Here is a 16,150-nt window from a genome sequence, read left to right on the forward strand (position 1 = left end):
TTGTTTAAGGATTAACGTATGTATTAAAAATGGTGATCGACATATCAAATTGAAGCCGATGAGCTAGTCTTTTCGAAAAAATATTTCACTTGCAAAAAATGAAATTTCCTATGTTCCTTTTTTTGTCTATCGAGCTACCGCCACCAAAACATCTCAACTTTGAAAAAGTTGAAAACGAAAAAAAAACTCAACTCAAAAACGAAAAAAAAACTCTCTGATTTTTGAATATATTGTGCGGAAAACCTTAGCTTTTACGAAAAAAAAAATAAAAAAAATTATGGCGCCCTTGTAAACAAAAAAATGCAGGTATGTAAAATATTTTCTCAAAAAAGACGTTCGTTTTAACTTGATATGTGTGGAGGCGATCTGGCGTAGTGGTAACATCCATGCCTCTCACGCTAAAGGTCACGAGTTCAATTCTCACTCCCGACATTCTTCCAAAAATGGAAGTAAAAGTGACGAACCAGCCAAATGAGTTGAAAATCACTATAATACAGATAAAAAAAAAAAAAAAAAAACTTGATATGTCAATTAGCTGAAACGGTTCAGTAGTTTAAAAGTTATAATTTCGTCGCCCGAAGCGACTTTTCTGAGTTTCTTGCGGAGCCCAACTTGCCGATAAATTATCAAATGAAGTTCAAACTTAGTTTGTAGACAACTTTTACATGATCTAGCAATATATTTTTTTAATTTGAATATGAATTGACAACAATAACACATGCCAAAGTCATATTATATGTGTTTCGCAAAAAGCTACAAACCATCCGCCCTACAAATTAATAAAAAGTATAGTATAAACATACTAATGATATGGATACAATTTTATTATTTTTCTACATATCCTATAATTACACTTAGGTGCCTATTCTATCAAACTCCCTTTAAAAATCGTATTCAATTCGAACGAGGAAAGTGTCACCCGGAAGTGTTAAAGAAGTCATTTTTAGAAAAAAGAGAAAATTGGTTTTTCGAACGATTCTAAAATGGAAATGGTCAGCTTAATGAAGAAATGAAAATGGTGTTTTCGATTTTTTAATGTCAAATGTTTTAAAACAGCAAGAAACGTCAAGATATACTGTTATCTTAAAAAAAATAATTTTTGTCAAAAATCAACTTTTCCAACCAAAAAACGACCGTGTGCGAAAAAAAATTTTTTTGATTATTTTTTACGGGATAACAGCAAATCTCGAAGTTTCATGCAATTATAAGACATTTTGGCATCAAAAAATTTTTTTGAAAACCCCGATTTCCGGTGATTTTTCGTATTTTTCGTTTGTAGGTCTGATAGATTTTTGTAAGGTTTATTTGAAATTTTTAGTTTTTTCAACCTTTTTTTTCGGAAAATCTTAACTTAAAAACTATAAGATCTACAAAAAAAAGGTCAGAGAATGAAAGGTAGGGAATTACTTAGGTTTTCATTAAAAATTATCAAAGATTTTTTTGGTAAAAAAATTCATTGAAAAAAAAATATTTTGGAAATTAAAAACCTTCAATAAGTTTTTCACATCGGACGATAGGCACATTTACATGGAAAGAGTTGTTCGCAACTTTTTCAACATAGTATTAATGTTTAATTCGTAACATTTTTATGTATAAATTATCGCAATTTACATGCTCTGCTAACTTTTCTCTATTTAGAAACATGTCAAGAACATGTCAAGCGTGAGAATTTACACACAAAAATGTTACGAGCAAAACATTATTTATTTCAGGAGTCTTCATACAAAAATGACTTATACTCCAAAAACTATAAAAGATAGAAAGTTGATGTCTTCGACAAATGTTTATATTTTAACAAGATCTAAAACTTTGTTGAATACAGTATATCGCTATCTTGATTTTAAGCTAAATAAGGATAAGTTACAAAGAAAACATGAAAAAGTTGTTGTTCGAAATATTTTTTTCCTGTAAAAGTGCTCATCTTCCGATGTATGGATGACTTGTTGTAAATTGTAAGTGATATTCATATATATATATATATATATATATATATATATATATATGTATATATATATATATATATATATATATATATATATATATATATATATATATATATATATATATATATATATATATATATATATATATATATATATATATATATATATATATATATATATATAAGTTACCGTCAATTCCAAACGGCAACACCAGCCATGCACCAGCTCGAACAACCTAAACAGCGGCATCATCACTTTTGGCCAAACGTCCCATCTTCACTGAAATAACATATTCAACGTAGACACCACAACACGAATCAGCATAACAGGCAACGGTACGCAACTCGAGAATGTAGGTATCAAATTCCCTTCGGCTCATTGAGTAGGCATAAATCATAAGTCATGTAAACTGGAAGCGATAATAAAGTTAGTCTTAATCTTACAGTGAACAAGTGTAGTTCTTTTTTAAAAACGCTCTCCTTTAATTTAAAAACGTAAGTGGCGCAGTCGGTAGGATTGCGGTTTTAGTTAGAAGTTCGCGTGTGTGACCGAATCGACGGCTTATCGATTGTAGTGGCACCCCAAGGACAACTAACAAAACCAAGCGATCAGAACCAGCGAAGGAATATCGCAAAAATTAAGGTAAGCAAAAAGAGACTAGGTATAGTGATTTAATATTTAGTGATTTAATAACGAATAAAAAGGTGATTTTTTTTATAACCGGTACCAAGTGAAAAACTTTATAAAAAGATATTTTAATTTCCTAGAGACTAGGTGTAGTGATTTAATATTTAGTGATTTAATAACGAATAAAAAGGTGAATTTTTATAACCGGTACCAAGTAAAATACTTTTTTAAACAAGGAAATTTTAATTTCCAAAATTAAGCGATTTAGGAATTTCAATCGAGGCCGAGACATGGCAGAGAACCAGCTCGAACTTCTCCAAGCGAGTTTGGAACAACTGGCCAGCCGTCTGGCCGAGAAGGATGAGCAGATCGCTCAATTACAAATCCAAGCAGCGCAAGGTGAGCGAAATGCTCAATCACTTGCCGCCCAACTGGCTGCCAACAGGCAAGCGAACCCAGTGCAGGTGATTCAAGTGCCGGAGCAAAGAACGGAATCGATACTAAAATCGTTACAGACGCCCCAAATTATTCGGGATCTTCCGTGTTTCGACGGAAACCCGTTAAAATTAAACTCATTTTTAAAGGGGATTGATAATATAATCCCTCTGCTGAATGAGGCACAGAATACTAACGTCTATAGAGTGTGGATTCAAGCGATCCGCACAAAAGTAATTGGGGACGCTGACAACGTACTCGAACTATACGGCACCAACCTAACGTGGGCCGAGATAAAACAAACCCTAATCACACATTACAGCGACAGGCGTGACGAGGTCTCCCTCACCAGAGACCTCTTCAAATTGAACCAAATCGGAAACGTGGAAGAATTTTACTCCAAGGTATCGCACATCGTTTCACTGCTCACAAATAATCTGAGCATAACAGAACAAAATGCAGCCGTGAAACAAGCAAAGAAAGAATTTTTCCAGGACATAGGGCTAAAAGTTTTCCTCGCTGGCTTAAGAGAGCCGCTAGGACCAATCATTAGAGCCCAATGCCCCACTACAATGAAAGACGCTCTCCGACTTTGTATGGAGGAGCAAAACTATAATTATGTAAAATCATATAAACCAATGCTACCACCGAAACCATTTAATCATCCAAGAGCTCCTATTCCTCCAAACATACCTACCCGGCCAGTGAATCCTTTTAAATTTTCAGCACCATACAATGGTCCTGTGAACGTACCCCGTTTTCCACCGAACCCCAAACCAATCAATTGGCAACCTAATTTCTCTCCAAACCCAATTCAGAGACCCCCAATTTTCAGAAATAATTTCACCCAGCAACCAAATCCTAATTTTCCCCGCAATCAGTTTGGACAAAACCATCAAAATAATTTTCCCAAACCAGTCCCTATGGAGGTGGATCACTCGATCCGAAGTAGGAACGTAAATTACATGAATAGAAACAATAATAACCATTTTAAACCACGCCAGAATTTAAATCCTTTTCACCCAAGTCCCAACTATCATTTCGAACATTGTGAAGAAACATATTTGCCCGATTATGGACATGCTGAAAATGACAATTATGCCTTAGCGAAGGTTGAGGGAAATTACCCAGACTATGACCCCCATAACAACATCTATTCAGAAAATGATCCAAACATTTTCGGAGGAAACATCGAAACCAATGAGACATCTGAGAACACAGAAGGAAATGTAGATGATTTAAATTTTCAACCGGATTCAGACAGTTCAAACGGGAGATAACAAATTTTATCCCATATGTAAAATTAAACACGAAAATAGGAGAGATGAAATTTTTGATAGACAGTGGCGCTAACAAAAATTACATCAATCCTGCGAAAATTGCAAATCTAAAAATTTCCAAACTAAATCATTCTTTCGTCAGAAATATCAACGGCACCCATTCCATTAGCGAATCCGTTGAATTTTCTCCCTTCGATGGAAAACCTCCCATCACATTCTTTTTGTTCAAATTTCATCCCTACTTTGACGGACTTATTGGCTATCAAACATTGACTGAACTTGAAGCCGACATAATCACTTCTTCTAACACACTTAAATTTCCAGACTATACCATCCAGATGAGTAGGAAATATCCTAATTCCTACGACATCAACTTGAATGCAAATGAAGAGGTTCCTATAAAACTTCCAATAGACATACAGAACGGTGACTTCTATATTCCAGAACTTTACTCCTTAACAAACGACGTGAATATCCTTCCAGGACTCTATCGATCAACCGATAATAAAGCTACTGTCATGATTAGAAATACTAGCCATTGTCCGGTGAAAGTTAATTCAAACAGACCTATTTTTTCCGAATTAAACAATTTTGACGAAGTCTCACCTCCTGATTCAATGAATAATAACCCTCAAGAACTGCTGAAACAAATCCGCTCAGACCACCTAAACTCAGAAGAACGCCAAAATCTGTTCAAAATAATAAAGAAATACAGCGATATATTTCATCAAGAAGGACTAAACTTGACCTTCACAAGTGCTATTAAACACGAAATTAACACCAAAGATGAAATACCGGTACACTCGAAATCCTATAGATACCCTTATTGCCATAAAGCTGAAGTGCAACAGCAAATAAGCAAAATGCTCGATCAGGGTATTATTCGTCACTCGAGCAGCCCTTGGTCTTCCCCGGTGTGGATTGTCCCCAAGAAAGAGGACGCATCAGGGAAGCGAAAATGGCGTCTAGTGATAGACTATAGAAAATTGAACCAAAAGACTATCGAAGACAAGTACTCTATACCCAATATAAATGAAATATTGGACAAACTGGGACGTTGTCACTATTTCTCTACATTGGACTTAGCTAGTGGGTTTCACCAAATTGAAATTCAAGATCGGGACATACCAAAAACCGCCTTCAGCGTGGAGCATGGGCACTATGAATTCCTTAGGATGCCATTTGGTCTTCGGAATGCTCCATCCACGTTTCAACGCGTGATGGATAATGTCCTTAGAGATTATATTGGCACCATATGCCTTGTGTATATGGATGACATTATAATTTTCTCCACCAGTCTTCAAGAACACATTGAAAGCCTTTGTAAAAATTTCGATAGACTTAAAAGATTTAACATGAAACTTCAGTTGGACAAAAGCGAATTCTTGAAAAAAGAAGTTGCTTTCCTGGGTCATATTGTGACTCCAGAGGGCGTTAAGCCTAATCCCAATAAAATACAAACAATAAAAGAGTGGCCTTTACCTAAGAATGAGAAACAACTCCGTGGGTTCCTCGGCGTGTTAGGATATTATAGAAAGTTCATTAGAGACTTTGCGAAAATCGCAAAGCCCCTAACAAACTGTTTGAGGAAAGGTGAGGAAGTCCATCATTCAGAGGAATTTATTGAAGCTTTTCACAAATGTAAAAATATATTAACAAGTAGCGACATACTGCAATACCCCGACTTTACACGAGACTTCATCTTAACCACAGACGCCTCTAACCACGCGATTGGAGCCGTATTATCCCAAGGCATAATAGGTCGAGACAAACCAGTAGCGTTCGCCTCGAGAACTCTAACCAAATCCGAAGAAAATCTCTCAACGATCGAAAAGGAATTACTAGCCATTTGGTGGGGCTGTAAATACTTTCGACCATATTTATTTGGCCGCAAATTCACACTATACACTGACCACCAGCCCTTGACTTACGGTTTAAATTTGAAAACCCCCAACAGTAAATTGATCCGCTGGAGATTAGATCTTGAAGAATACGACTATGACATTAAATACCGACCAGGCAAACAAAACACTGTTGCCGACTCCCTATCTCGGATTCCCCTAGAGATCAATCTCAACGAAGACACAGATAATAACGAAGACGAAAACGATACCGACGACGCAACCGTTCATTCGGCAGACACGGATGACTCGGAATTCATACCTATGACACTAAAACCACTGAATGCATTTTCAAATCAAATAGTTTTAAAAATTGGACAGACAGACAGTGAAGAAGTCGAAGAGATTTTTCCACGCGTGTTCAGAAAAACGATAACAAAATTACATTTCGGAGTTCCGACCCTTCTAAGAATACTACGTGATTACACAAATCCAAAAAAATTAAATTGCATCAATTGTCCAGAGACCATCACACCTTCTCTTCAAATAGTCTACAAAAACTATTTTAGCCGAAATAAAACTTTTAGAATGAGAATATCCCAAATCACCTTAGAAGACGTCACTACCGAAGAACGCCAGAACGAAATCATACGAGGACAACACGATTTCGCCCACAGAGGTATTCAGGAAAATTTTCAGCAAATCTCTCGAACATACTATTTCCCTAGCATGAAAAGAAAAATCAGAACGCACATAAGATTATGCGATCAATGCAATAAAGCCAAATATGATAGAGCACCTTACAAAATCAAACTAGGACAGACCCCCATCCCAAAACGGCCACTAGAGATTATCCATGTGGACATATTCATATCTCAACCGGATATGTTCTTATCCATTGTAGATAAATTCTCTAGGTTCGGAGTTTTAGTAAGTATCAAGTCCAGAACAATACAAGATATAAGAAGAGCCCTTCTGAAGTTCTTTAGCACTCATGGGAAACCTCAACTTATTGTATGCGATAACGAGCCATCCATGAGATCTATTGAGGTTCGAGGACTCCTCGATGACCTAGGCATACAAATATATTTTACACCGACAAATCATAGCGAGACCAACGGAATAGTGGAAAGATTCCACAGTACACTCGCCGAGATTTATCGTTGTAGTAGGCATAAGTATGAATCACTATCCAACAAAGAATTATACAGAATTTCTTGCACTTTATATAATGAAACCATACATTCTGCAACTAACATGAAACCCCGAGAAATCTTTTTAGGTATCAAGGACCAAGATGAAAGACCTCTGGACGCCGAAGAAATATTGGCAAAAAGAGATAAATTATATGACGAAGTCGTATTAACACTGACCAAAACACAAAGGAACACACATAAACAACACAACCGGCATCTGGAAGACGAACCAAAATTGGTCCCAGATCAGCAAGTGTTACATAAAGTGCAGGGAATTCGGAATAAAACGAGAAAACGATATTCAACGGTTCAAGTTGTCGAAGACAGATTGAAAAGCTTTATTGACGACTCGAATCGTAGATTACACAAAAATAATATAAAAAGAATAAATAATAACTAATAATATTTTTTCTTTCAGATGGCACTTTGTCTGTTGATCCTTCTTGTTCTGCAAATGCAACTTTATTTTGGACAAATCATTCAAATTCAAGACATTTCAACAAACCCCGGACTATTGACCATACGAATGGAATCAACATTCATCAAAAACGGACATATTCACGTTTATCACGAAGTAGACCTCGACCTATACCAACCTATACTTAACCAACTCAACACCATAATCACCGGATTAGAAACCTTTCCTAACATCAGAGAAATCACAAGAATGTTGCGTAGTAAAATGCATGAAATTACAAACTTATACAGAATCCTTTCCCCTAAGGAGAGACACAGAAGAGGAGCCTTAAATTTTTTAGGGTCTACAATAAAATTAATTACAGGAAACCTAGACCAAGAAGATTTAGACAGAATTAACACGGAGATTGAACATCTCAAGGCAGGAAATCGACAGTTAATTAATGAAAACAATTTACAAGCAACAATCAATGAAAAACTACAAAATAGAATAAATAAAATAATCCAATCCATTAATGACCAACAAAGTAAGTTGGTAAAACAAATTATTTCAAATAGACAAGCTATATTAGATCCCAACAATGTAAACCAAAATTTCACGGCCCTCAGCAAAGTAATCAGAGTTTCATTTCACCTAGACCAAATACGAAACCACCTAGACACCGTATTCGAAACCATTCAATTAGCTCGCGTAAATGTGATTTCGAGGAACTTCTTAGAACCGGAGGAATTAAAAGTCATAGTGCATCAGTTAGAAAAACAGAACATTACATTGCTTAATTCAGAACAGGCTTATGAATTTATAAGTATAAAAATAGTCTTTAAGAACAGCAAATTATATTTTGTTATCTCAGTGCCATTTGTTAAAACGGAAATATTTAACGAGTTGCTGCTGGAACCATTACCAATCAACGGAACATCTCTAAAACTACCATCAAGGACAGCAATAGTAGGAAGCCAATCAACTTATCTTCTCAACGGGCGATGCCAACCTGTGGGACAAAATACCATGTGCGATCAGAACAATCTGATAGACGTTTCCAACGACGCATGTTATTCCAAAATCCTACGAGGATTTTCCGGAAAGTGCAGCTTCGTGGATTTCCATATCGTGCTGAAGGACGTTCAAAAAGTATTCATACAAACGGATTGCAAACTGACAAACAGAACACTATCAGGTAGTTTTCTAATATACTTCTCAAACTGTGCAGTAATCATCAATGGCACAAAGTTTGACAATCGAGAAAGACACAACAAACAAACACCACTGGCAATATCGCTAGATGGTCTACAAATAGAAAAAGGCGCTCTCGAGGAGAATATAACTATAGAAAAACTACAAGAATTAAACATCCGCAACCGTGAACGAATGGATTCAATAGAAGAATCATTTGCAATCCATATCTCAACAAATATCGGAATATTTTCGATAATTATAATTTCTGGAATAGTAATAGCCATAACGAAAATCAACAAACGCACTAGTAACGTATTTAAAATTGGCCAGCATCCATTCCCAGAACCCCGCAGAACATTACCAGAGAAGAAGGAAAATTCAGAGAAACCAACATCCGCTAAAATCGAACCGGGACGGTTCGAACTTCATGAGGGAGCAGTTACCGTCAATTCCAAACGGCAACACCAGCCATGCACCAGCTCGAACAACCTAAACAGCGGCATCATCACTTTTGGCCAAACGTCCCATCTTCACTGAAATAACATATTCAACGTAGACACCACAACACGAATCAGCATAACAGGCAACGGTACGCAACTCGAGAATGTAGGTATCAAATTCCCTTCGGCTCATTGAGTAGGCATAAATCATAAGTCATGTAAACTGGAAGCGATAATAAAGTTAGTCTTAATCTTACAGTGAACAAGTGTAGTTCTTTTTTAAAAACGCTCTCCTTTAATTTAAAAACGTAAGTTATATATATATATATATATATATATATATATTTGGGAATTGAAAAAAAATACGTTTTTGAGAAAAATGAATTTTAATTTTTAGAATAATTTTTTTGCCAGCGTAATTTAATTCAAATAATTTCCTACATTTCATCTTTCGACATGAATTTTGTAGGTATCATAGTTTTTAACTTATAATTTTTTTGTAAAAAATTAAGAAAACAAATTTGTCTTTTTTCAAAAAGTAGTCTAATTATTTTTCGAATATTTCAAGTACGCAAAGTTGCTTAAATGACCCATGTCTTTATACCCACAACGTTTCACTACTATCTGAGAAGGTGCTGCCAATGGCCAGTCGAGTAGGCATGAAATTCGTCTATGGCATTATGCCTTAGTCATTTCATTCACTTATTGTAGACTTACAAAATATGTGAACCGAAGAATTGTCGAACGATCATTGTATTTTACATCGCTTTCTGAAGTTATTGCATCGCAAAAGTGTACGTACTTCTCGAACAGCGTATTTGCTTGATTAGATTAACTTCAGGCACCCAGTTTCGATTTTGACATGTGAAAAACTGGGAGGAAGTAATGAAACACACGCGAGACTGTATTCGCGTAAATCACTAATGATTTTATTCTCCTTAGTTGCACGACGGTCGGTTAGGAAAGAGCCCGAATGATAGTCAGCATTCGCTGAGCAATCTGTATGCTATATTGTTATAGCTGAATGGCAACAGTTTATCAGTTTATGCATTTCCTGAACGAAGCTTGACGTCTAGTGAACCTGTTCACGAATCAATACGGTGTACTTTGAGTAATAGATAACAAAGTAGTCACCCACACGAGACAACGCACAGTGCGTTGAATGCATAGAAATGTGGGACAAAAATCATAACAGCAGAATTTACCCATTGTAACACTTTGGTGTGAAGGAAAAGATTGTTTGTAAGTATCAGAACCAGGGTTGCCATTTTGGATTCTGTAAAATGTTCTGAAAAAAACTGTATATCTGTATTTTGCGCAAACAATTCTGTATAAAAAAAATCTGTAACGAAAAATTAAGAGAAAGAATAAAAATAAAGGTGCTTCAAACGATTTCCGGACTTTTTTTTGTTGATGTTGTGAAGCGAAAATATTCGCTGGACACACGTTGATGAATGTTATCGAAAAGTGTCCTTAAAACGACTTTAGCAATGGATACAAAAATTTCTCATCACGCCTTTTGTCATCCAACAGCTGGGACCATATTATATCTGAGTCACTCAATTTTTGCTCCATAAGATTCATCCTGAGTAGCCCGCATTCGTTATTCAAGCCTTGTCTAATACCTAATTGAAAGAATTGAGGAAATTGGTGCATCCAATCAACCAATAACATTCATGTCTCATTATAAATGTGGCAAAATTGGGAACATTCTTTTTGTTTAGTCATAGGATCATTTAAATGAGTCTATATAAGGTAAATGATTTTGGTTTGTCCAGTCGAAAATATGATCAAGGTTTTTCCACTCTTATGCTCTTATTCAGCACACCTTTTTCAAATCAGGTATTTGAATGTTCCAAAACACATAAATTATGTTGTCTTTTTCATGATTTACAGTAGTTTCATAGTATATATTTGCGGAATGACATGTTTTTAAGGAAATACACCTTCTATTGGTGTCAATGCGCCATTCGAGCTAACCTTTAATCGAACACCAGATGATTATTTGGCACGTATTCAGACATTTTCTGGATTATAACACTATGTGTGGAGCAAAGATTTTTGATCCGGGAAACTGCAAAACTCTTCGGTATACAGGGCGGGGTCGATTATATTACCCGTTTGTATGTACGTGTGCTTGTGTGTGTGTGTACGTTGTGCTCCCTTGGCCGAGTGGTTAGCGTCATAACTAACATGCCGGGTGTTCGGGTTCGATTCCCGTTCTGGTCGGGGGAATTCTTCGTCAAAGAAATTTCCTCCGACTTGCACTGTGATCACGCGTATTCTAGAGCTTGCCACTCAGAATGCATTCAAGGCGTGTTATTTGGCATAGAAATCTCAACTAAGTACTAATAAAAATGACGCAAGTAATACTACGTTGAGACGGCGAAGTTCCTCTAGGAACGTTAGTGCCATTGAAGAAGAAGAAGATGTACGTGTGTAACATTGTAACTTTGTCTATTACGCTGTCCCACATTAATAGAAATTTAACCCCCTTCCTGTTGACCGATTGGTCTGATATTTGGAACACACCTTTATCTCTGCATATAATGATTGCGTATTTCATGATCTTAAAAATCCAAAAAGGCGGCTGCTACAAAATGGCGGATTTCATATTTCCTCTAAATCCCATCAATATGAGTATCAAACGAAAGGGCTTGACTGGTAGAATACAATTATTGATGAAAAACGTAAATCCAAGATGGCGGCCGCTACAAAATGGTGTATTACATATTTTCTCAGAACCCTATCAATATATGAAAGGGCTTGACTAGTAGAACACAGTTTTATATGAAAAATGCAAATAGCTGTGTTCTACTAGTCAAGCCCTTTCATTTGATACCCATATTGATAGGGTTCTGAGAAAATATGTTATACACCATTTTGTAGCGGCCGCCATCTTGGATTTACGTTTTTCATCAATAATTGTATTCTACAGGTCAAGCCCTTTCGTTTGATACTCATATTGATGGGGTTTAGAGGAAATATGAAATCCGCCATTTTGTAGCAGCCGCCTTTTTGGATTAAATATAAAAAATATAATTGGCGCCATCTTGTGAAAATACAATAAATAATTAAATTAATAAAAAACTTTTGTACCAAACGTGTTTTCATTTAGTCCTGCTGCTTATGACGCACCCTTTAATAAGTTCTAATTTCTCTCAAAAAAATGCAAATAAAACACGTGTCCGGATTTGAAGGCAAAAATGTCCGGATTTCAAACATGACTAAAAAAGTGTATGGATTTAAAAACACGACACGATGAAAGAAATTTCAAATTTTGAACAAATAAAACATGATTTTGTGGAATTTTGTGATTCATAACTTAGATGGAGGCCTTCTAATTCTATAGGAACGCTAAATTTTCATGCTATGATATGTCAATAATTTTTGGTAGTTGAAGTTATTATCGTAAGCGCTAAAGCGTGCGGATTTCGATGCATTACTATAGCAGGAATAAAGTTTTTCTGTGTTGAGTGTGTAGAGGATAACACTTTTAAAATGCCCAAGAGGCAATATTCTGAAGAAAACTTCAATTATGAATGGATCAATATGATGACAGTAAACCCCAGCAATGATAAATGCAACATCTATTTGAGAATTCGAATGTTTTCATTTCAAGTGATTTCTAAAACCGGACAAACCATGATCATTTTTTGGACAAACCATGATCAGAGATGGTCAAACCATGATCATAATTTCTCTTTGAGGAAAATAGTTTAAAAAACATGAAAATTTGAATAATTTCAACATCTTATGGTAGTATTAGCAAACTAGGGAATTTCCAACGATTTTTCTGATTTTCATGAAGAAAAATCGATTTGCATATAGGGTAAATGATCTTGGTTTGTCCAGTCGAAAATATGATCATGGTTTGCCCACTTTTTTGAATGATCTAATTCAGCGCTCCTGTGTCAAATAAGGCCTTCGAATGTTTCGAAACATATAAATGAAATTGCCTTTTACATGCTTTATAGTAGTTTGATAGTATATTTTTACGAAATCACATGTTTTAAAGGATTATAAAATACACCTTCTATTTGTGTCAATGCGCCCCTCATTCGAGCTAACTTTTAATCGATCACCAGATGATTATTTGGCACGTATTCAGACCTTTTCTGGATTACAACACTTATACATATTGTAAACATCATGCTTGCTCACCATTTGTATCGGATTTATTGTCCAATTCAATAATGTTGTTTTGTCCACATGATTTCTATGGCAACCGCTTGGCGCGCTGCAGTTTGTTTATGTTTGTTTATGGTGTGCTTCGCGCATAGCAGAAGTATGGTTTTTCTGTGTTGATTGTGTTGAGGTGAACACTTCTAAAATGCCGAAGAAAAGGCAATATTCTGAAGAAAGCCTAAATTATTAATGAAACAATATGATGACAGTAAACTCAAGCAATGATAAATGCAACATCTAATTGTGAATTCGAATGTTTTCATTCAAAAATGGAGATTTCTAAAACCGGACAAACCATGATCATTATTTTTGGTCAAACCATGATCATAATTCTTCTTTAAGGAAAATCGTTAAAAAACATAAAAATTTGAATAATTTCAACACCTTATGGTAGTATTAGCAACTAGAGACTTGGGGCTTTTCAACAAACCCAAACTCGTATCGATTATGTGTGATTTTCATGAAGAAAAATCGATTTGCATTTACTAAAGGGTGTGTCACATCAAATTGCATCACGGAAAAAACGCTGTAGAAATTTAATGTTTAGGAATTATATCTTCAGCTTTCGCTTATAATCAGATAAGAGTGTATAGATCACGTTGGCCATGCTTCACTGTCAATTTTTCGTAAATTTGGAAAAATGTCGTCGAACGAAAAAGAGCGTCGTGAATTAATCCTGTGCACTCATTTCGAGAATCCGGAGTTGTCACATCGGGACATCGGTAAGATGCTGGGAATCGTCCAATCCACGGTCAGCAGAGTACTAAAACGATACTTCGAGAACCTAACCATCGACCGGAAGGTGAAGAACGGCAAAAATGAATGCTCCGTCAGTGAAAAAGATCACAAGCGCGTAGTTAAGCAGTTTAGACGTGATCCGAGAAGTTCGGTCCGGGATGTCGCCAATAAGCTGAATTTGTCAAGTTCATTCGTCCAGCGGACCAAGCAGCGGGAGGGCCTGCGTACATACAAGGTTCAGAAGGCTCCTAACCGCGACGAAAGGCAAAACATGGTGGGGAAGACGCGACCCCGGAAGCTGTACACCGAAATGCTGACGAAGCCGCATTGCCTGGTAATGGACGACGAAACCTACGTCAAAGCGGACTTTCGTCAGCTGCCCGGCCTGTTGTTCTTCTCCGCAGAGGACAAATTCAGCGTTCCGGAGGAGATTCGCAACAGAAACTATCCAAGTTTGCCAAAAAGTACATGGTGTGGCAAGCGATCTGCTCTTGCGGAAAGCGGAGCGCCCCCTTCGTGATGACCGGCACGGTAAACGGGCCTCCGGAATAACCCAAAAGTTGTCAAATCGGAGGCGGACTTCAAGAAAAAATGGATTTCTGTTCAAAAAAAACTACAACCTGACGTTGTACAGAACCTTATGGACGGGGTAAAGAGGAAGGTGCGAGCATACGGGCTTGGGCTCGAAGTATGAATAAAAAGAAAATGCCAAAAGTTGTTTAATAGTTTTTATTTTACTGTCTAAAATTTTCAAAAGGATCGGTCTACTGGGCGAATTTCTACAGCGTATTTTCCGTGATGCAATTTGATGTGACACACCCTTTAGTTGCGTAAAAACACCCCAAATTGGACAAACCAAGATTATTTACCCTTCTACGATTGGCAGATTGATTATGGTCATACATAACATGGAACAGAAAGAATTGTTTTAGCTCTTCAAATCGCTCAAGATTTCGCTTAACAACTGCCTCTAACGAAAACCATCTCGTTGCGTTGCATTCAACATTTTTATAAGTCAAGGTATCTGCATGTAATGTAATATTAATATTTAATATTTACAATTGAATTTCTGTAATTCTGTAATTCTGTATATACGGACTCTGTATTTCAAATTTGACGAAAAATCTGTAAAATACAGAATATTCTGTATATGTGGCAACCCTGATCAGAACTACTGTTTGCATAAATATCACATGTTATTTGAACAATCGCATGAGTGTCCCAAGCGACAAAATCTTTGTTTACCTAAAGTGATCTGTTCTGATCATTTCGGATACGCAGCAATCATTATTTGAGTAACAACTGGTCCAAATTATGTTGAAGTAGTTGTTTTTGAAGAGCAGAATAATTGTTTGGATAAGTGTCTTATGTAATAATTATATAATTATTATATTTATTATTAATAAAAATAAAATTATGTATAGATTATACTTCATATGATTTACTCTTGGAGACTGTTTCGAAAGATTGCACATGAAGACGTATTATAAAATATATTTTTTATATTAAAACATCACATTAAAACACATTGTTAAGTTAATATATATATATATATATATATATATATATATATATATATATATATATATATATATATATATATATATATATATATATATATATATATATATATATAGTTCACAAAAATTTTTTTTTATTACATTGCATGTATCACTACTTTTTTCAAGGAAAAATAATCACGACCAGCACGACACCGATGCCCACATTTAATACGACCGCAAAGGGTAAATTCGCCGCTACACCCAACATTTATTTTAAGCACATGTTTTGTCATCCCGATTTATTACATTAAATGTGCCAGAACAGAAGGCGTTCGGCGGTCATCGATTCGATAACACTGAAGAAAT

Source organism: Toxorhynchites rutilus, chromosome 2 (assembly GCF_029784135.1).
Source record: "Toxorhynchites rutilus septentrionalis strain SRP chromosome 2, ASM2978413v1, whole genome shotgun sequence".
NCBI classification, from domain to species: domain Eukaryota; kingdom Metazoa; phylum Arthropoda; class Insecta; order Diptera; family Culicidae; genus Toxorhynchites; species Toxorhynchites rutilus.